The following is a 23244-nucleotide window of genomic DNA, read 5'->3' as shown; positions in this document are numbered from 1 at the left end:
GACTTCCAGCAATTTGATTTTGTTTTTAAATTGAACAGGAGGAATTTGTATGAAATTCTGAGGGGGATGAAGTAGCTTTTCGAAATTAAAAGTGAAAAAAAAAAGACTCCATGAAAAATAGGACCAGAGACAAAACAGAATGTTTTAAGTGAGATTTATATGCAGGAAAGTGAAAATCAAGTATTGATTCTCCTCTCATTTGGCTGCAGATGAAATCTCCTGGATTCTTGTACCCTCCAGAAAACAGGGATGGGTTAAGATTCATGCCAGCAAGCCATTCCAGTTCTCCTTGCCTGGCAGCAGCATCCAAGCTAGGATTCCTGGAAGAGAAGTTTGCAGCCCCAGGAAACCAAGGCATTGACCTGGGCTGTCAGTGGCAGCTTAGGCGAGCTACGGAGAAATTACAGATGGAAAGAGGAAATGCTTGTCCTTCTTCCTTTATCAAACCACGTAAAACAAACTGGAACAAGATGCTGTTCTGTTCTGTTCTGAAGATGTGAGTGAGAAGCACTTGTGACAGAAGACATGAATTGAGTGAGATCTTAAAAGATTGCTCACAGGGCAGCGGAAGAGGAGAAGGGAGCTGGAGTCCAATCCTCAAAAGGAAGGAGGGATGAACCTGCATCTGTGATGAGAGAGGCTTGGAATGAGGCCACCAGGCACGTGAAGGGGAAGTTACAGGACTGCCTCTGAGTCGTTTGGCCTCAGGGGATCTTGGCAGCCCAAACATCATTCTCTGTGGTGATAGATACTAGAAGACCACAAAGCAATGGGAACAGCGGGGCCATGTCAAGTGCTCCTCCTCCTTTTTGATAAGGTTATTTACTTGAGACCAGAGCTTATAGAGTGTGGACCCTAGAGAGTCTGGGGAGGGTTAAACTCTGTGTGTTGAGGAGAAGAGAATACATTTTTGTGAGTGTCAGTGCGACGGGTGGAATTGTGTTTCTCCTCAATCCATATGTTGAAGTCCTAACCTCCAGAACCTCAGAGTGTGACCTTATTTGGAGATAGGCTCTTTACAAAGGCAATTAAGTTAAAGTGAGATCATGAAGCTGGTCCCTAATCCAATATAACTAGTGCCCTTATTAGAAAAAAAAAAAGCAAGTTTGGACAGAGAGAAACACACATAGACAGAACACAATGCGAATATGAAGATGGCCGCCTGCAAGCCGCAAAGAGAGGCCTGGAATACATTTTTCCCTCACAGCCCTCAGAGGGAAGCCACCGTGCCTAAACCTTGATCTTGGACTTCCAGCCTTCAGAACTGTGAGACAATACATTTCTGTTGTTTAAGCCATCACATCTATTGTACTTTGTTACAGCAGCCCTGGCAATTGAAGGTAGTTGGTGCTGGCAGCCTCTTCCTTCCATCAGAGGACACAGAAGAGAAGACAAGGATCTAGAGACTCTGTAAAGCAAAGATGGGTTTCTTCTGGTGCTGTACCTGGAAACCGCAACAGTATTTATAGAAGTGACACACTGGCTCAGACCTCAGCTGATCCAGTGATTTCTCTCATCTTAGCAAGCAATGTTCATTGGCCTACAGTAATCGTGCATTTGCTGCATGATCAGTTGTCAACTGGCCAGATAACCTACTAGGCACATGATTCTGTGCCCATCTGCAGGAAAACACCAGAGAGCTGGGCTGAGATGCAGTGAGTGAGAGCTGGGCTGAAAGTGTTCCTTGAGGTTTGCCTGAGTTTCTCTGAGCCTGCTCTCCTCAGTCCAACCACAGTCACTTCTGATTGTGAGGGTTGGAAAAATCCAAAGCTTGGGCTGAAAAGGTTGCCTAAGATGTGTTCTGTCTTTACTGAGCTGAGCAGAGCCTCTTCATTGGATTTCTATCCATTTGAAGAGAGCAAACCGTTAGAAGAGCTCAAATATTGATATTTCCTCTATCTCTAAGTGATTCCTTGAAAGTATCATTTTTCTTCCTTTCCTTTCCATTTCCTCCTAAAAGCATGTAAAAAATATGAATGCTAATTCGAATACAATTATCCTTATGGTGGATCAGTTTACTGGATGTGCCAAATAGATGCTTATCATCAGAATGATCTGGCATCAGCATAATCAACTATTTGTAGGAAAAACATGAGAGAGAGGAAGACAGGTGAGCCAACACACCAGTTAGAATGTACACGTACACTGAATTTGGACACGCTCCATACTCTTCTTCCCTCAGGTATCCATCAGAGTGCTCACCTTGTCAGTGGCTGTTGCTGTAAGTATGTGTCTTACATCCAGCATCTTCTCTAGGTTTCAGATGCAATGAGGTGTTTCCAGGCTCTGCTACTCAGTTAAGTCCCACAATGCTGATAGGGCTATTGGAACAGTCAATCAAAGTAAAAGAAAAGAGAAAAAGTGATGGGAATCAGAAACAAAGAGACATGCCTAAAGGCAAAGAGCTCTGTAGAGGTAGTGGATTTGGACTTGTGGCACGTTATTCAAATATCTTCTTCCCACGGGCCCCCCAAATTATTTGTACAAAAGACCTTTCGACCCATCAAGGAGAGGTCCCTGCAAGCTTTGCTTTTCTGAAAGACAGTGCAGCATGGTGCTTCACAGCATGAGCTTTGGAGTTAAGCCAACTTCAGTTGTAATCCTGGATCCACCATTTACTAGGTTTGTAAGTTATTTTTAACATCTTGGGTCTCAGTATTCTTAAGCTTAAACCTTAACCTTAACCTTCAAATGGTCGCAAACCCATCATCAATAAAATAGAAAAAATAAATTGTGGTGTGTTTCTGTAATGGAATATTCTACAACTGTAAGGATTAATAATCTATAACTACACACAATCCACAATACAACAGCACAATACAACTACTCACAAGAATATGGATGAATCTACAAGCATAATGTTGAGTGAAGGAAGCTGGATATGAAAGGGGAAGTTGTAAAATGGCATTTATTTAAAGTTGAAAGTTTGGGGAAACGACTTTATGTGATTAGACGTTGGGATAGTGCTTGCCCCTGAGGGGTGCGGCTGGATGGAGGCATGAGAGGCCTGGAGGTAGGTATTCTGTGTCTTGTTCTGGGTGATGGTTACTCGGGCCAGTTCAGTGTGTGAAATTCATTGAGTTTCATACTTAAAATATGTGTAACTTTCTGTATGTGTGGTATACTTTAATAACATTTTTTAAAAAGTAGATAATTTTGGTGCCCAACTCATAGAGATGTGAGGATTAAATGAAATAATGAATGTATAATAAAACACCTAGTGATAGAAAATGCTTAATATATGTTAGGCACTTATTATTATTATTCTCATTACCCTGATGCAGGAATTGGTGACAAATATCATTTGTTTGCCAGCGACCTGTCTCATCTGAGTAAGCCTGTGACACTCTGGGGTTTTAAAATAGGACAGTAAGAGGCCACTTCCTTATGAGAAGCAAACCCCTTTCATCCATTGGGTGTCATTCAGAGGCATATATTCTATGGGGAAAAGAATAAGGAAAACAGTCAGCTCTGAGTACTCTGATTTGAGAAAAGATAGCTCTCTAAGTATTTTCTTCAAATTGATTAAAAACAAAACAAAAACCCATCCTGTGTCTTCCTGAATGTGCAAAAATAACTTGGCAGAAAAAAGTAGGCTAGTTTCTGCTGTTCTTAAACTGGTTTACACTTCCTCTAGTTTCCTCCGTAGATGAAAATAGCAGTTTAATCTCTTGACAGATAAATGCCTTTCAAAGTACTAGCTCCATTTGGAGCTGTTGCTCTTCATTGTTGATTTTCTATAATACAGATGTTTTTGGCATAATGTATTATATTCTCCAGAATGTCCTCTGTCAGCTCCGTAAAGAAGACAAACAGCAGCCTAATCTTGAAAACAGGGCCTCTCCATGAACTAGCTGACATAAGCTCATTTGAGCTTCACCCCACATAAGAATTTTAATAAACAAACCTCGCTGGTCAGCATATTGTTCTAGCATATTTAAACATACCACATGCTTTCAGCTCCTCTTCACAGTTCTGCAGCTTTTGCATGAAACAAGTTCTGGTTAACAGAATTTAATGAGTCTGAGCGGGGGGAAAAGTCTCTCTACATGCAATGATAAAGCCACGGTGGGACAGCGTTAAAACAGCAGGGCTGCAGCGGGAACCAAGGTTTGAGGTTCGAGTCTCAGTGCTCGGAACTGCTATTTCTCAACTGCGTTGGCATAAAGAACCCTGAGGAATCCAGTGTGAACTGTATTCCTGACCCACGGGACCTGCTCCATGTGTGTCTCTACCTAGTTCTCCTTTTCTCCTTTCTTTTATGTTTTGTGTTGCAACCTTATCTGTTTTTCTGGCTTTTCATTCATCTACCTAGTCTGTTTTTCCGGCTCTCGAGTCAGACTGCCTGATTTCCAATCCTGGCTCAGTCCCTAAAGACCTCTGTGACTTTGTACATGTTATTTAACCTTCTTAGCCTTGGCTCTCCCATCTGTAATATGAGGATGACAGTAGACCTACCTCTTAGGGCTGTTAGGAGGATTACCTATGGTAATGTGCTTGGCTGGCTTGAAGTAAATACTCAGCAAATAACGACTGTTACTCAGTTTCTTTCTGATTTCATCTCCATTTCTATGTGCATAGTCACTTACACCACCCCAATTAGGAAAATCTATGATAGGGTTTGGATGTTTGTCCCCTCCAAATTTCATGTTGAAATGTGACTCCTGATGTTGGAGGTGGGGTCTGGTGGGAGGTGTTTGGGTCATGGGGGGCAGATCCCTCATGAATGTCTTGGTGCTGTCCTCCCAAAAATGGGTGAGCTCTCACTCTGAGTTCAAGAGTAGGGTGTGGGTAGGATCTGGTTGTTTAAAAGAATGTGGCACACCCTACCCCTTGGTCTCTCTTGCTCCTGCTCTTGCCATGTGATGCACCGGCTCTCTCTTCACCTTCTGCTATGACTGGAAGCTTCCTGAGGCCCTCACCAGGAGCACATGCCTGTACCATGCTTCCTGTACAGCCTGCAGAACATGAGCCAATGAAACCTCTTTTATTTATAAAATGCCCAGCCTCAGGTGTATCTTTATAGCGATGCAATAGACTAATACAACCCATGATCCAGAGAGATGTGAGTCAGTTGGAGTCAAGGAATTTTAAAATAGAAATTAAAAGCAGAGTTTAGGAGCTAGTGGTTTCTTTTGTTTGTTTGTTTGTTTGTTTTTTCAACTGTGGCAGCACTAGTGACATTTTGGGCCAGATAATTCACTGTGGTGGGGGGCTGCATCCCTAGCTGATGCCTGCTAACCCCCAGGAATAACCCCTGCTATTTGTGACCATCAAAAATGCCTCCAGACATTGCCAGATGTCTCCTTGGGGCAAAAGTGTTCCTGATTAAGAACCACTGGACTAGACCAAAGCGCTAATTGTAGAACTACAGCAGGAAGACATGATGAATGAATTATAAAATTCGGGGGTAGGAGAGTTAGCCCAAGGAAAGTGCCTTCCTGACCTTATCCTGTAGCTTCAGAAATACATAGGAGTGGAAGACTGTGTCAAGATCCGACCCACACCTGTACTGACCATGGCAGGTCACTACCTTAATAGGCAAAGACTTCCTGAAAACTTCCAGCTCGTAGGAATGTGTGAAAGCAGAACAATAGAAGAGGAAGGAATTCCCTTCCTAAAAGGCTATAAAAAAGATCAAATCCTTAATCATACCTCTGCTTTCAGATCCAGTCTATCAAGGAATAGTTACAGCATCTCATAAAAGTTTCTTAGTTTTGTTATTTTCCTTCGCAGCTTTAAATCCACATTAGATTGCTCAACTTTCAGCTTATCTTGATGGTGTTAAGTTCATAAGAATTAAATTTCAGAGCTTTTCCATTTCTCCACTTATTTTTATAAAACCATAGGGGGAAAACGCAATAAAAATTTTCAAATAATTGCAGAAACATTGCTGTTCAGACAAAAATGGCAACATCACCCGAACTCAACTGTTGGCTGACAGCACCATCATGCAATAGCTCCGAATGTTCATTTTCCAGCTGATTTATACAGATTTGAATTTGGCATACAAGAACTGGTTGAGAGGTGTCAATGTACAATGTGTGAATGGATGGAGTATACAGAAATTTTCAGTGTACAAAGGTTGAAAACTACTAGTAATTATGACAAGGTGAGATATGGAGCACTAGGTCACCATGTGTATTTTATCTTAATTAGAATATAAAGACTTCAAGGGGAAGAAAGGACTTTCAAAAAATTCTTCAGAATCATCCTTAGTATGCATGCAATAAACACCTATTAATTTCTAATTTAATGGATAATGGGTGGAATAAAATTAACAATTTATTTGAAACAAGGATGCAAGGCTTAAAAGTTCCTTAAGTGTTTAGATTCAAAATTATTTTGTGCCTGGTTAAGAAATGTCATATGTATTACATATAAGTGTAGATACATAGCTATCTTTAGAGATATGAAGACAGATGAATAGATACACCTGTCACTCAAACAGAAGGGGCAGGAAGGACATTGGTGTGTGGCACAGACTCTTAGTGCTATAGGGCTTTTTGAGAGACTGTAATGAGGGCTTGGGGAGTAATGAGGGACCCAGAGAGGACCTTCTTTTTGTCTCTGATCTTTGTTTTTCTCTGGCATTTCTCCTATTCTTCTCTCTCCAGAGTGATTTTCTGCATCTGTAAAAATGCAGGAGATGGCCTCCTTTAAGCTGCCGAGTTCACTTGTCCTCTAGCACCCAACCAGCCCCATTAGCCTAACTACCTTCATTCCAATTTCCAGGAGAGAAAATGTAATTGGTCCAGCTTGGGTCAAGGTGCACCCCTGATCAATTCAATTATAACCAGTCTAGTGGGGAGTGAGGAGGGGGTCGAGTGTTCAAACATGTCTTAGGGCTCAATCCTACGACGGTGGGGTATGATTTTCAGAGAAAGGAGATTAAATTGTTGAGGACAGACAACCCCAAAGATGTATTACTTGTATGTTAATAATGTATTCTAGTGAAAACCTTAAGGACATGTTTAGAGATCTTTTCTGGTTCCATTTTCTTTTCCTTGCTAGACCAGTTTGGTAGGTTTTAAGCATGGTTGTTGACCAATTGATTAATCAGAGGTATGACCCATGAGAAAATAAAAGAAACCTGTGAGAAAGTTTGATAATGGTATGATTTGGCTCTCTGGATCATAAGGATGTAATTTGTCCTTGAAAACAAGTTAAGGTATATTTGTCTTGTAGAGCTTTTGTAACAAATCAACACAAACTAGGTGGCTTAAAACAACAGAAATATATTCTCTCACAGTTCTGGAGGGCAGAGATCTGCAATCAAGATTTTAGCAGGACCTGGCGCTCCCTCAGAGGTTTCCAGGGGAGAATCCTTCCTTGGTTCTTCCAGCTTCTGGAGGCTCCCAGTGTTCCTTGGCTCATGGCTGCCCCACTCCCATCTGTGCTTCTGTCCTCACATGGCCTTCTTCTCTCCGTCAGTCTCTCCTCTTTGGGTCTTTGATAAGGACGCTTGTCTTTGGATTTAGGGTTTACCTGTATAATTGAGGATGATCTCATGTCCACATTCTTAATTATATTTGCAAAGATCCTTTCTCCAAATAAAGTTAGAGTCAGGGTTTGGGGATGTGGACATATCTTTGGGAGGCCTCCATTCAACCTGCTACATAAGGTGAAAATGGACTGACCAGTGGGGCCTTCTTGCAGTTTGTTCTTGCCGTGCCCATATCTCGCTCAGGGCAGGGCAGCTGCACTGGTGTAACTGAAATTTGGAACCCTTTTCCTGGGGCAGGCCTGGATGGTGGAGAGGACACAGTTGGCTCAGCTTAGAGCAGCAGGGACATGTAGGCTGGTCACAGGCCCCAGGCTGGTCCTTTCTGGCTGTACACATCCTCCACATTTTCATCAGTGTGTCTTACAGATATTTTCCCCCCTGTGTTTGCTATGTCCTGAATGCAAGATTGAGAAGCATTGGTTAGGAAGCCACTTCATTTTATTCTCCCTCTTCTTTATAGTCTATTTGATCTTTCCTTGAATTCATTTTTGAAATGTCTTCTAGTTGCAATTGTTAGTTGTTGACTGAATAAGACACCCTTAAATTTTCCTTCCAGTGGTTTCTTTTAGTCTGCTATAGAGAAGAGCTATAGTGCCAATGGGTGGGAGTTCTCAGGAAGGAAAGTCTGGTTTGATGTCATAAAGAAGATTTTAATCACTAGGGCTGGCCAACGATGAAGCAGGCTGCCACATAAAGCCCTGAGCACTCCATTGCAAGTGGGAAAATAGATGCGGCAGATCATCCACCAGGGGTATTGTCGAAGGAGTTGTCCATCAGTGGAGGGGGTGGACATGCAACCTCTAAGGGGCTCTAATTGGTATTCTTCTGAACAATCATCTGATACGGGTATGGATACAGAATGTGATCGGTTCAGACTGCGAGGTGGGAAAGATTTGGCTTTTACTTTCCAGGAATTTTAAACAGGAGGTTTGGATTATATTGGCTTTTCCTGCACATAAAGACTGCTAAATTTAAACAGTTTGCCATTTAAGAGCTGGGCGATAGGAGATGACTTTAGAAGCTATGGAAACTAAAAAGAGCTCCCTCTAATCAGGAACAAAAGGGAAGAAACTTTTCACAGACGTTTAGAATGTCTGGACCAAGAGATCCGGCTCCTTCAGTCAACAGCTTAGAGTGCTTATATTTTAATCTTTATTTCTATTTTATTTCTCTGTCTTATAAATTTAAGGAACATCTTACTAGATATTTCTCTGACAATACTTTGAATGTTCTCCTGTAATATCGATTATCACATTATATTCTAATTTATTCAGTATTCTACATTCCCCATCTCTAATCCTTAGCACAATGCCTGGCACATAGTAGGCCCTCATGAAATGTTTGTTATTAAAACGTTGTGAAAAAATCAATCCTGGAAGAACCAAGGGGACTGTATATGCTTAACAGTGCATCATAACACTGACTTCTTAATTGAGATTTGTAGACAGAATTTACCCGTGCATTTCTCTCTATTTTTTGAAGGATAGAGTTTCTTGATTTTTCTAATAGACTGAATTAGGAAGCATAAATGAATCAGAAGCTTTTTTTGTGTGTGTGGTAGACTCACTTCTATAATGTAATGCCATGTCTCACTGGAGTCACCCTGAACTTCAAGGACTAGATAGGGTCAGCACAAATTGCCGTCTTTTGGCTAAAGTGTAGGCTGAGAGAACCTAGCAGTTGGCTAGGTCAACTCCTCACTCCCTTCATAATATTTTTCGGCAGTAAAATCAGGTAGATGGAGGTATTATCCTTTATAGTACTGGGGACGGTATAACAATTATTATTATTGTTCTTATTTGTCAAAATGTTAGAACTTAACAGAAGTCATTTTGAAGAGCGGAGATTAGAATTGGCAACATGGTATTTTTCAACTGCCATGCATCTCATGCAGAAAAAGTTCTTTACTGGGCAGAGTCACCAAAGCCTGGCTTTCTAGACAATTTTGTAGCTGTGCTTTGAACTTTCTTTGATGGGTTCTTGCTAACTATTTTGAAACTCTCTTCCAGGATGCAATCCTTTTTTGAAAGATAATAGCAGGACACAAGATAAAGGCTCATTTCAGATGGTTCATCTAAATCTTATTCAGTGACTCTCAACTATGAAAATAATCATAAGAAAATTCATTTTACTACAAGATACCATGTATGTTTTTAAAAAGTAGAGTGTAGGACTCACTGTAGTAAACAACATTGAGTTCTATTTTTGAATCTCACTATTCCAGCCAATTTGCACATTGTCTTCTTACCCAGCTCCCTGATGCCTGTAGGCACCAGCTTTCAAGGCCGAACATTATCCACAGTTTGCCCCCTAGATTATGGAAGACTTTAGCCTCAGAAAGGAATCTCTGTTGTGAGATAGGAATCTTATAGAATCACTGCACAAAGTATTGTTTGATTTCTCTCCACCCAGTATCCTTATCATCCTGAATAGCGTCCTACACAACCCCACCCTCCTCGCTACATAGAACATTTGGGAAAGGATGCTAGGATGACTGGTCTTGAAGTGAAGTGCTGGCCTTGTTTCCCTGTCTTTAAACCAACCCATCTCCTATCTGGAGTACTAAACATGCAAGGTTTCACACAGGTCTCAGATACAGCCCCGCATGAGTAAAGTATTAAAATGCTTAAACAACTCAAGAGTGAAGGAGTGAGGCTGCTTCTTGGCGTCCATCCAAGTGGTCGATTTGTGCGCAAATCCATGGAGGCCTTTTCAGGGAGCCATCACTTCTGTCCATGTGTGAGCTGTTTCTGACTCTGAGATGCTCTCTGCTCAGACCTCAGAAGCATTATACCCCCAGTGTAGTGTTTTTGTCAAATGTCTACTCTTATTCCTAATATTCAGACAGACATATGTTGCCTACAGAGACTTCTCCAGGGAATAAATCTCCCTTGTCCCCCTTCCCACCCCCCTTTCCCCACCAGTATTCATTTTTCTGATTAAGCAGATTCAGTGACATATGAACAAAAAGGAAGGTGACACTGCTTGGAATATGAGAATTCTCAGGGAAATGGGCCATAGAATTCATGAGTGATGGGACTTTTCCTATACAAAAATAGCATCTGTTATGTTGTAGTATAATGACCTATTTGCACTTGTGTCTGATTTACCTGATGAAGAACTTCTGTAGGGTGGGAAGCATGCCTCATTCATCTTGTACCTCCGATGCCAACCAAATATCCAGCATCCAATATCCAAACTACAATAATTCAACTTCTGCATAGGGGTGAACAGCATTACTAGAAGAGAGCATAGTGAACTGAATGGTGGCTACCCCCAAAAGACATGTCCAGATCTTTACCCCCAGAATCTGTGAGTGTGGCCTTATTTGGGAAGTGGGTCTTTGTAGAGATAACCAAGTTAAGGGCCTCAAGATGAGTTTACTCTGGATTATCTGGATGGGCTCTGAATCCAGTGACAACTGTCCTTAAAGAGACAGAAGAGGAGAACACTCAGAAGAGGAGAGGACCACGTGAAGATGGAAGCAGCGATTGGAATGGTGCAGCCACAAGCCAAGGAACACCTGGGGCCACCAGAAGCTTGAAGAGGCAGGAAGAACTCTCCCCAGGGTCTTCCAAGGGAGCATGGTCCTGCCAACACCTTGATTTCAGACTTTGGACCTCCAGAACTGTGAAGGAGCACATTTCTATTGTTTTTAAGCCCCCAAATTTATGGTAGTTTATTATAGTAGCTACAGGAAACTAGTACAGGGGGTGACTTGCCCTTGAGAACAGCCATTAAAACTAACACACAGAGCTTGGCTCATGGCATTGAAAAGAAGAGACCAAGAAAAAGGCTAATTGAAGGACTCTGGTTGGCAGAGCACAGGTAACATGGACTGAATTGTTAAAAGAGGCCAGAAGGGGTGGATCTTGAGTTCCAGGAGCCTTGAAGAGCTGAAAGAAGTTTCAACCTAGGCTGAACAAATGGAGTAACAGGAGCTTATAATTCACCAGACTGCATGCATGATTTAGATCTGGAGCACGCACTGCAGTATGCAGTTGAGTTGACCAGAAAAATACTTGAAGGCTTTGCCAATGGGGAGAGAGAAGCACCTTGGAGAAAAATGGGGTTTGGGTAGTGGGAGGATGGCCATTTCTCAAGCCAGGCCTTTGAGAAACTATTTTGCCAGTATCAGGGGCTAAAAGAAAAGGATCCAGGCATGGAAGGATTTTACTCCCAAGTAAGCAATGAAAATAAGTCAGTTTGGGGGCTGGGCGCAGTGGCTCATGCCTGTAATCCCAGCACTTTGGGAGGCCGAGGAGGGCTGATCACGAGGTCAGGAGATCAAGACCATCCTGGCGAAACCCCATCTCTACTAAAAATACAACAATTAGCTGGGCGTGGTGGTGGGCACCTGTAATCTCAGCTACTTGGGAGGTTGAGCCAGGAGAATGGCTTGAACCCAGGAGGCAGAGGTTACAGTGAGCCAAGATCATGCCACTGCACTCCAGCCTGGTGACAGAGGAAGACTCTGTCTCAAAAAAAAAAGAAAAAAAGAAAAAAAAGACCAGTTTGGCCCATCTGTTCCTGGCGTGTCCTGTGCTGCTCCAGCCTGAGGACCCTCTGCCTCACAGGGACTTAGTCCTCATGCACACAGATGGGGCGGGGGAGCTGATAGCACTGTGAGGAGCCAAGCATCCTCCTTCAGAGATGAGAGTGGCAGGGATGTCAGAGACGTCCTCAGCACCAGGGCCAAGTTGTAGAGAGCAGACTGTGTGTTGTTATGAGAAGATAAATGCAAGACACTGGAATTCCCAGCAGTGTGAAGGAGCGGAACGTACACCGAATCCACTGCCAGGAGACCTGGGCTATTGCTCCAGCTCCATGATGTAGCAGCTGGATTACTTTGCAGGAGTAACGTAACTTCTTTTTTTTTTTTTTTTTTGAGACAGAGTCTTACTATGTCACCCAGGCTGGAGTGCAGTGGCGCTATCTCGGCTCACTGCAACCTCTGCCTCCCAGGTTCAAGTGATTCTCCTGCCTCAGCCTCCCAAGTAGCTGGGAGTACAGGGGTGTGCCACCGCACCAGGCTAATTTTTTGTATTTTTAGTAGAGATGGGGTTTCACCGTGTTAGCCAGGATGGTCTCGATCTCCTGACCTCATGATCCCCCCACCTTGGCCTCCCAAAGTGCTGGGATTACAGGTGTGAGCCACCACGTCAGGCCCATAACTTCGTCTTTCCTGCAAGGAGCTTGGGGAGATCACTTCCAAGGTGTCTATAACCCTAAGAGTCTACAATCACTGCCTGGCTATTGAATGAAATGGATTCAGCCATGGAAGTGTCTTCTTGCTAAGTCACTCAAACCAATATGAAAAGTTTTCTGATATACACCATCCTCCCCACCACCAAAAGCAAAACAAAATAAAATATCATATGATATATAGGAAAAGTATATTCCTAAGAAAGGACTACATGATTATAGCATGGCTTGAGGTGGGAAGTCAATGAATGAATGTTGAATGATAAATGGATAAGGGTTGATTCATCTTTTTGCCAAAAATATAATATAGTCATACAGAGTATGTTCTTAGGAAAAGGACTACATGATCATAACATGACACAATGAGAACATTCAGTGGATGAATGTTAAATGAATGGGTGAGGGATTTAAAAGGATTTTTTAAAAAAAACATAGAATGCTTCATGAATTTGCATGTCATCCATGTGCAGGCCCTATGCTAATCTCTGTTTCATTCCAATTTTAGTACATATGCTGCCAAAGCGAGCATTGTAAAAGGATCTTAAGGATTTTTGCTAAGTAATACACCAAGTCTTATTTCTGCCAGTTATCTGTATCATGACATTTAATTTGTTTAGCTCTACCTATCCTTTTATTTTTAATTTTTTGAGACAAATTTTGAGACAAATTTTTTGAGACAGAGTCTTGCTCTGTCACCCAGACTGGAGTGCAGTGGCACAATCTTGACTCACTGCAGCCTCCACCTCCTGGGTTAAAGTGATTCCTCTGCCTCGGCCTCCCGAGTAGCTGGGACTACAGGCACCTGCCACCACACCGGGCGCAAATTTTTGTATTTTTAGTAGAGACAGGGTTTCGCCATGTTGGCCAGGCTAGTCTCAAACTCCTGACCTCAGGTGATCTGCTCACCTCAGCCTCCCAAAGTGCTGGGATTACAGGTGTGATCTTACTCTTTAAGTGAGAAGTGACTTGTACGTGACACCCATATCAACTCTTCCCTCTTGGTGCCCTGAATCAGCTAGACAGTCTTTGGCTACATTGGTGGTCAGTAAGTGTTGATGACTCATTGAGCATGGATTTCTCTCACCTGTACTTTGGACTATACAGAAAACCAAAGATAAAGGGCTGTCTTGAATCTATTCAGGGTCCTTGTGTTTTGCTCTTCAATGCTTACCACCTTCTTTTCTTGGACAAGGGTGCCACCTGACCTTATTATTCATGCCTTGTTGACTGACTTCATCAAAAGAGTTGTAACAAACTGTTTTTAAACTGTTCTTATTTCTGGGGTAAAACATCTTTATTCCACTTGTAAGAACAAACAAAAATTATGGCACTATGCACATTATAATGGAGATGACTGGCATTCTCTTAAAAGAAATAGGCTACAAAACAGAGAAAGCTCAAAATGATGGCAGGAGGCCAGGCCAGGTAGCCTGAAAATCCCTATCTCCCTGGCCTGCAGTGTGACACTGCCTGGTAGGAGGTGATTTGGAGCCAGGTGTGCCATGCTGTGACTGTAGCCAGTGTAATTTCTGTGGAAAAGTCTCAACTATCACATTAACAGGCCATTTACCAGATGCTGTAACCACCCTGATGCTGGGGTGTTGGTCCAATTTCTCCTCCTGTGGCTGAGTGTGCGTTCAGATTTAATGAATTGGTTGAATTGATTTGGCGATCGGTTTTGGCAGGCTTCTTCTCCCTATCTCCCTGGTTTCCCCCTCCATGCCCTCCATGCCCTCCATCACCACTGAGCCCTATTGGAGGGACACCTGTTATTGAAGACACTGCCGAATTATGTGCAGGACAAATACACACCCACATGCACATGCACTTTCATTACACTCCTGGAAAAACAAAAGCAAAGACAAGAAAATATTGCTTTTGGCCAAGTGAGATGAGGCTTTCATTGCTCCAAATTCTGTGAGTTTGGGTAATGAGCAGGAAACAACCACAGTTCACATATTCCGAAGCCATGAGGATATTTACCTCCTGTTTGGACTGGTGGATACATATTTGGGTCAAGGAAATCTATGTAGAGGACAAAAGAGCTTGAAAATTCATTCATTCATTTACCCATTTACCCATTCATCCATTCATTCACTTGTCTTAAAAGTCCCAGATACTCTGGGTGTCTGGAGATGTTGAATAATAGCTTCTGCCTTTCCTCCCTCCACCCTCTCCCTTTTTCATACAATTTAAAGAATGACACATATGAGCACAGAAGTAATTTTAACAACACGAGAAATGCTATTGTTGAGGAACAAACCAAATATCATCAGAGCACAGAAGGATCACCATGTAACTGCCTGTAGATGGCCAGGAAACCTTTTGAAGGAGATGATAATTGATCTGAGTCATAAAGAATAAAGAGGAGTTTGTCTATCTGGGTATAAATTAACCTGGCTTTCTGTCATTTGTCTGTCTTTCTGATTTCCCATCAGCTTGTTGAGGGCAGGAGCTGTGTGATTGGCTTCTTTATGCAGTGGGAACCTGGCCCAGTGCCTTGTGTATGGGAACCACTTGCCATATTTTAGCTGAGTGAACAAATCTATAAATGACAAGTACTGAGATTCTTTCTGGAGTGCACATTGACTAGTCATGGTCAAGATCTCCTTTTGGATTCAGGTGACAGCAGGAAGGTTTGTGCTGGAAAATTTACAGGGTACACAAGGACTGGGGGGCCTAGATGCTGTCTAGGTGGGCCTGGACACCTAGAAGGTGACCCCAGGACTGACCATGGGTACAGAGTCAACTAACTGTTGCACTCCACCTCTGGATAAGAGAAGATCACCACTGCTTCACTCCTCTGGTTGGGGTGGTGAACTCCCAGCTGCAAGACTCTGACTAAGGGGTGCTTCGTGAGGAAGCTCCTTGGAAGTCCTGCCTCTCTCTAGGTCCTGGACAGCATGTGGGTGACCAGGGATTGACCACACTGAGTGTGATATGGATCAGAAGGATAGAAAAGGCAGCAACGACAAGTGATTGTCTCTTCCTAAGTTTTCCTGTCTTTTGTTGCCCTTTTATCTGCAGAGCATGGTCTAATAAACAGAGAAGGCTCAGGAGGGTCAGAAACACGGTGTTCGCTGAGTCTGCCTCATTTCTCAGCCTACTTGCCAAGAATTCCCAAAAAGGAAGCATTGGAGGATCATTCCAAGGCTTGAGGTAATCAGATCTTTCCAGAACTTGAATTAGGTGGCTTGGGAGATAAGACATTGAAACAAAAAGAGCCCAGTCTAGGAATCAGAAACCATTCTTTCTGGTTCGAGCCCTAGTTTATTGACTGGTGAATGACCTGCAGCAAGTTATTTAACTTCTCTGGAATATAGTTTTCTCCTCTGTTTCCAAAATCTAGCACTCAAAATCATTTATACATTTTGATTTATCACGCACTCAACATATATACTCAATGTCTATGTGTAGCAAATACAGTTTCCCAAGTAGAAATAAAGAATACTGTTTTTCAAAAGCCATGGGGCTTATGAATATTTTTGTAGACTGCACGTTATCTGCAACCATTTTTACATTTAACTGTGTCTCTGGAAAGTGAGTTCCTTCTAAAGGGATAGAGGTACTAAATGGTGATATTCTATAGCTAATGTGGAAAAATTTATCACAGCACTGTGTGATTTGTTCCAGGGACTACCTTTCCCAAAACAGAGAAGCCAGTAGCCTAGATGTCTGATCTAGAGATGACAGACATCAGCTCCTTTATTCATTAGCCGGTACATTTTATCATACAATCGGATTTTGAATTAAATTACAAATAGGAACTTATAACATGGGGATTAAAGTAATATTGATTAATTTAATTTATACTAAGGTATAGATGACTGATACTACAGCCTATCCTCAGGATATATTTTAAGTAATGATAAGGAAAAAAAGCAAAACAGGAAAAGTGATGGGAACTCCAAGGGTGGTGGCAAGGTTATAGGAAGAGGGTTAAGGACATGGCAAGGAGAGAATGAATTTTCCAAGGATAAACTTCTTTTTTACTTCCTGCTTTTTTCCTAAGGTCAGACAGAAACCAGCAGTATGGGATCCAATTTCAGAAAATGTCACAGTCTCCTTGCTTTGTGACCCAGGCTAATTTTCAAGACCAGAGCACTACTTCCTCAAAAATCAGATAAAGCTGCCAAAGTCGCTCTTGAGGGATTTTATGAAACTAACATTCTTTTCTCCTTTTACATCATGCATTTTTTTGGTGACTATAAAACACACCTTAATCGTAGAACATTTAGATACCACAGCAAAGCATAAAGGAGAAAAACCCGTCCTCAATTCCACCATCTTTAATATCATAGTGCATTATGTTTTAAAGGCAAAAGGGAGTTTTCAGGCCTGTATCATGGCAGTTTAAAGCGAGGAGGTAGCAAAGCCACCACAGCAAAAACAGAGGCAGGGCCTGGGCATGTTACGTCAGCAGAACTTGGGACCAATTTTTTTTTGGAGGGGGAGTAAAACTACATTGTATACTCTCAATGAGATGTGTGTGTCTATATGATGGAGGGGGCTTGGCATGTTCGGTTACCACTTTTTCCATCTTACATTCTTAGTAACTAGGTTACCTGAAGAGTCCATTTGCCACATTCAAATCAGAACTGATTTTTAAATTAGTTGACGACTGTGTAGGTGACACAGATCAGAGAAATTCTGTGCATATACATGGCACTGTTTGAGTGTGTATGTGTGATTGTGTGCGTGTGTGTGTGTGTGCACGTTCTTGTACCTGCCCAGAGGTCAAGTAACCAAATTTGGAATGGAGTGGGTTGAGAAAAGCTTCTCGGTTTTCCTGCCTGTTCCCATCACTATGACTTGCAAATGAAGCCTTTCTTCACGAAGTAAGTCAGGTTGTGGGCGAGAGATTCAGAAGACTGGAGAGAGTTTTTCTGCACTGCCTGCTCAGCACCAGAGAAACCGGAGGACCCTTGGCTGTGCCCACAGCGGGAAAAGCCCAGGCTCCAGGTGAGGCCTCGCTTCCCCCTGGGTGGTTTGAAGAAGGGGCCGATGGCGATCATAAACATCATTTGCTGACATGGGGTCCTGGGGCTGCGCTGACCACAGGAGTCGCGGTCCCCAGGATGCAGGAACTGCTCACAAAGCAGGCATTTATGAACTGGTTGGCTTTGCATTAATTAATTCCCCATTCACCAACAGTAACAATCCCTTCAATGAGTGTCCAGGCCCTGGAAAGCCCTGGTGTTGATTGGAAGTGACAAGTGCATTGCAGAGTGTGACTGTGTTAATATGGAACAGCGCAAAGGGACCTGGAGCCCCTCTCCTGTCCCGCGCCTTCCTTCCCGTGTCATTTTTGAGGAAGAAAGAGGACTTGGCTTCTTAAGGAGTGTTTAATTTGGTTTTTCCTCTTTGGTGGTTCACTTGTCAGCTGCTGTTTTCTCATCTGCTTCTTCTCCGGGATGGGTTAGTTCTGATATAGTGAGTTCTGTCATGAGTCCATGGAGTGTCGCAAGGCCCTCGAAGGGCCAAGAGCCCTGACAGGTCACAGGGGGCTGATAAGCCAGGGCTGATATACACACACACACATACGCACACACACACACAAACGGATATGGACTCTCTGGGGAGGCTGGGCAAAGCCTGGCAAATTCGCTCATTGTTAAGAATTTGGGAACCAACAAGAGACTTGGAGTTCCACAGGTCTTAGTAAAAGCTGAAATGGCAGGGAAATTGTAGAAAGAGGAGCTGATTGTCAATTCCCGAAGGCCAGGAAAACATCTCTTCTTTAACAAGCAGCTCTGTGCCATGTGCTTGCAGGCTCTAAATAAACGTTTGTTGGCTGGCTGACTGGCAGTGGGTTAGACACTTGCCCCTGTGATCCTCCAGCTTGTTTAATTGCCCAGTTATTTGGCTTCTTTCTTTCCAGTTGTGTTACTAGCTTGCCAGTTTCTGTGTCAGTTGCTGGTTCTAAGGACGCATGCACTTATCTGGCTGGGCCATTTTAGGTTTTGCTACCTATTTACACATTGGCCAAATCTTTCTTAGTTGATATGGTCCTTTATTACTTTTGAAGATTTTCCGGTTTGTTTCATTCTGTGTTTTTGCTTGCACTTTTAGGAAGTAGATTTAAAAGACTTCATTCACCCTTTTCTAGGTATACACTGTGCTAGAAGATACCAAAATGATTAAGAAAGATCTCCCCCTTACCACTAGAAAAGAGGATTAAACATAAGCACATTCACAAATAACTGTAAGGCAGGATTAACACAGGCCAGCGCTGAAAGAGACATATAAATAAGGGTGATGGGGCTTCCAAGGAAAGCACATCACAGCTGCCGGATCAGTCAACAAGGGCTTCCTTGGGCATCTGCAATGAGTCAGGAAAGATGGTCCGGGTTTTGTCATGTAAAGGGGGCATTCTTAGCAAAGGGAATGGGAAACATCTGAGGCTGTGTGTTCTGGGAAGGAGTGAAGAGTACACTTTGGGGTAAAGCATAGATTTGGGCAGGAGAAGTGGGAGGGACCAGGGATTGAGGACTTTGTCAGCAAGGGTGAGATGTCTGCAGTAATTTTTGCAGACATGCAAACCAGTTGGGAGATGTTTATTTGGGTAAGTGTGGGTGGGACTAGGGTGAGTCACGTGAGGGGCCTAGGGCACAAAACTTAAGGAGACTCGCTCTCAGGTGCCACCTCTGCCTTTGCAGGATCCTGAGTCAGGTCTTACTGCGCTCCCAGCTTGGTCTGGGAGTGGGCTGACCAGTGAGCAGCAGTTTTGCATATTCGCAAGATTGCTGTGAAAGCTCTGCATAGGAGGGATTGGAGACGGTGGGCGCTGTGTGAGACCGTGCAAATAGAGTTAATAGACACAGAAAAGATGTGCAACCTGGATGGTGTGAATCGTGTGCTCCTGTAAAAGAGTCAACACAGGCCAGGGACAATTCCACATGCTTTTCACATGTTAATTAATTTCCTGATGAAAGATAAAGCTTCTAGCCAGGAGTCCAGACAGCTGAGTTCTAGTCTAGCTCTGCTCTAAGGAGTCCTGGGAGCCCCTGTGGCCTCAGCTCTTTGACCTGTGAAATGACCGAGTAACAGAACATTTCATAGGTCCCTGAGAGCTCTAGAATCTCACGTCACTCATGACGTATGTTAATATCAGCTGGCCTCGAAAGAGAACCCGAGCCTTGGGGACCCCAATCTTGGATCTACAAGATCTCTCAGACCAGAAGCCCTGGGGGGTAAATCCCTCCGTCCAGAATCTTGTCTTTCATCGATTCAGTGTAAACTACTTCTCAAATTTCTACGTTTCTGGTCCCCCTTAAACACTGACATTCCAGTCAGTCTGATGTTAAATTCTGCTTTCCCCTTTCTACCTTGTGTTACCTACCACCACAGCCTGGCCCACATTTTTCTATCCCTCCCTCCTTCTGTCATTAACAAAACTCCCCAGACCCTTGCAAAGCCCCTACAGCAGAATTATCCCAAGAGAGAAACAGTGGATTTAATAAGCTTCCCCTTAGATGGCCCCAAATCCCTTCCAGTTGATTAGGGGAAAAAACAACTACACACAGGACAGTTTCCTGATGCGGGAGGTGAGAGAGAGAAAGAATAAAGAAAGTTCCTGAAGTCCTGGGCCTCAGGGACCAAATTAAGAAAGCAGCACCACTTATTCAAAATCAGATGAATGTCAGTGGGATGTTTGTCAAACAAACTTGTCATTATTTGTCACAATTTGAGGAAGTATCAGTCAATAGTCACACTCGAGCGCATAACAGAGTTATTTATAGCTGCCAGTCTAGAGTTTTAACTCATGCGGGGCCAAGGTTCGATGTTATAAACAGCTTTGTTTATAATGATTGCGTGGCTATAAATAGTTTGGTTCCCCGGGTGTCACAGAGCAGCCCCGGGATGGGCTGCCAAAACCAGCGCCAGGAAGCAGGCTGCAGCAGGGAGGTGAATCCTGGTGGTGGTTTTTTTTCTTCTCCGAGTACCCTTTCTGTGAGTCCTTGGGCAGGGTATTTCATGTTGTTCCTCAGTGTCCCTTTTGGAATGGGGAGTCGGGCTCCCTGGTGTTCCTGGGAGATGGTGGAAGTTACTCACTTAATGAATTAACATCTGCCCCAAGATCTGCTGTTGAAAGGGAGCCAGTATGGGGAGCACCGCCTCTTTTGTGCCTATTCACGGACAATGAGCTAATTACAGTCTCTCTCCTGCTGGAGGGTGGAGGGAGATATCCTGTTATTCCAGTGAACAGGCAAAGCTCTAAAGGTTTGTTTACAGCTTCAGATTTAATTTGAACGACAGCAGCATCTCTTCTAAAAATACGAGGTTGTCAGAAATTTAGAAATTTACTAGTTTCTTGTGTCAGCAGAACCTTATCTAAGGAGTGGGGAGTTGGGGGATTTGTGGGGAGCAGAAAAGAGGAAGAGGAATCTGTATACATAAATTTTACATGTAAAATACATAGGTATGTCAGCTTAAAAACTGATCATTTTACCAATTGGCACAGGGGCAGTATTCTCAACATCTTCCTGACAACCTCCAACCCCACCCTCCAAAAATGCAAATCTATTTGTCATATGGAAATTTCTTGATCGGTAACTCTTTCCATGTCACGCTCAAAATCCTTAGTCAATTTTAATACTATTAAGCTAAATCTTCTTTTGCTTTCTTTTTTTTTTTTTTAAGAAAAGGTGTGGCCATGAAAAAAAATTTATTGGATCTTAATTTGCAAGATTAGTTCTGGTTCATTTTATTGCAGTAATTTAATACTCATAATGATTTTCTGACACATATGTTTTAGCAGCAAGATCTACTTCCTATTCATTTTTCATTTCAATGCAACTGACGTATATTAGGCAGGATGGTACAGAACTAAGGGAGCAGCACCCCATGAGAAACTGACATCATTCTGCCATCTTGGCATCCTCCCAGACATGTGTTGAGCCCCAAGAAGCCTGCACCCAGGTATATCCAGGGATTCAGGACTGAAGGTGATAAGCAAGAAATCCTTCTTTAAAAAGGAGTTACATGTTTTTCATGTATAGGATTATTAACATCATTACCATTATCATCATTACTGCAATTCTGGCTAAGGGAGCTGTGAGTTGCATCCTATTTGAATGTCTCCCACTGGATGGGAAGGAAGCAATGAGGGCCTCCTAAGTAAACCAACAATCACACTACAGGGAAGGTGAATCATGGACTCCAATACCCAATGCCACAGGACTCTGACCCAGGTACTAGGGAGGGCATCCTGGAGGAGGTGGCCTCCACATTGAATCCTACAGGAGGTTCCTTAGGGTGGTAATTGTGCCTTTTTGTTTCTGTACAGACACCTGCGGGCATAGTAGGCACGTGGTACATCTTTGTAGAGAGAGTTAATGAAGGTGTATTCTTTTTAGGAAGTTGACAGTCCCTCTGGAACTCTGTGTCATACATTAGCAATACATAAAAATAAACATGAATTTAAATGGTTAAAAATGAAAAATAAGAGAGAGGAGAGAGATATTTGTGGAGTGTGTGTGCTGGAGTAGAATGAGGACCCCCCATCTGATTGGTGCTCTGGAATTCCTAAACAAAACAATCAACTCCCTATTGGGAGTCGGCCCTTGCATGGCAAGAGTGTGCAAGGCCAAGGTGTAGGAAATGAAATGGAGCAATGAGCATGTTGAAGTGAATTGATCCGAGTGGAGTGACAGGCATCGTCAGCATTTCCTCTCTGTTTATTTTTACATGAGGCTTTACCCATACGTGAGGCCAAGACCTCATCCGTTGTGGGTTCCAATTCTGTGTTCAGGAAGGAGGTGGCATTAAGCTAAAAGGAAGAGGATAAGTACAAGGAGATGGACATTATATCAAGTTTCTCCCTTAGTCTTTCAGTTCTTCTCAAATACTTTTTCTTGTGGTTATACTTAGTTTCATGATTATTTCTACCATTTTTAAAAGAGAGATTCTCAATGTTTATTTTAAAACAAAAAGGACAGATGTTTTTCCACATTGTTATTGGGTGAAGGGGGAATTTTAATATTCACATTATCAAGCATCTGATTTCAGAGAAGATTCTTAGAATCGGAAATCTGTTTGCCCAGTCACTCATAGCTCCCATCTCAGAGATATTATGACCATATATCCTGGACCTAAATGTTCCCATTTAAAGGAAAAGGAACAGAACAATAAATTTTGCAGCATAACATGTAAATCTGATGACGGCTTATGCTTAATATTTTTGTTTATTTCTGTTTCTAAGAATTTTCCTCAATGCCGAGTACCAGCTGAGGAGGATGTGGTATAAATGTATTAAGCAGCTTAGGGTCTCTGGCCACTAATTCTTAGGATTGTAGATTTTTAGAGCTTCAGGAAACAATTAGAATTTTCTACTTTAGTTCTCTCTTTTTTACAAATGTGGAAGCTGAGCCATTTGACTTCTAAGAGACAGAGTTGGGATAGAACAAATGTCTCTTGGCTCTTAGAAAAGATAACTAATATTTGTTAGACACAAATAGTTGTGCCCTTTACAAAGGTGCAGTGTGGTGGTTAAGGATGAGGGCTCTGGGGCCAGACAAGCCTAGGTTTAT

General features: G+C 42.7%; 1 non-coding gene across 1 annotated transcript; it reads right to left on the bottom strand.

The window, feature by feature from the left end:
- Positions 1 to 13137: 13137 nt before the first annotated feature.
- Positions 13138 to 13241, bottom strand: LOC112440195 (U6 spliceosomal RNA). Its single transcript, XR_003028381.1, has one exon. It is a non-coding gene; the product is annotated as a U6 spliceosomal RNA (small nuclear RNA).
- Positions 13242 to 23244: the final 10003 nt, after the last annotated feature.

Source organism: Pan paniscus, chromosome 5, assembly GCF_029289425.2.
Source record: "Pan paniscus chromosome 5, NHGRI_mPanPan1-v2.0_pri, whole genome shotgun sequence".
NCBI lineage: Eukaryota > Metazoa > Chordata > Mammalia > Primates > Hominidae > Pan > Pan paniscus.
This window is presented reverse-complemented; position numbering and strand designations above follow the sequence as displayed.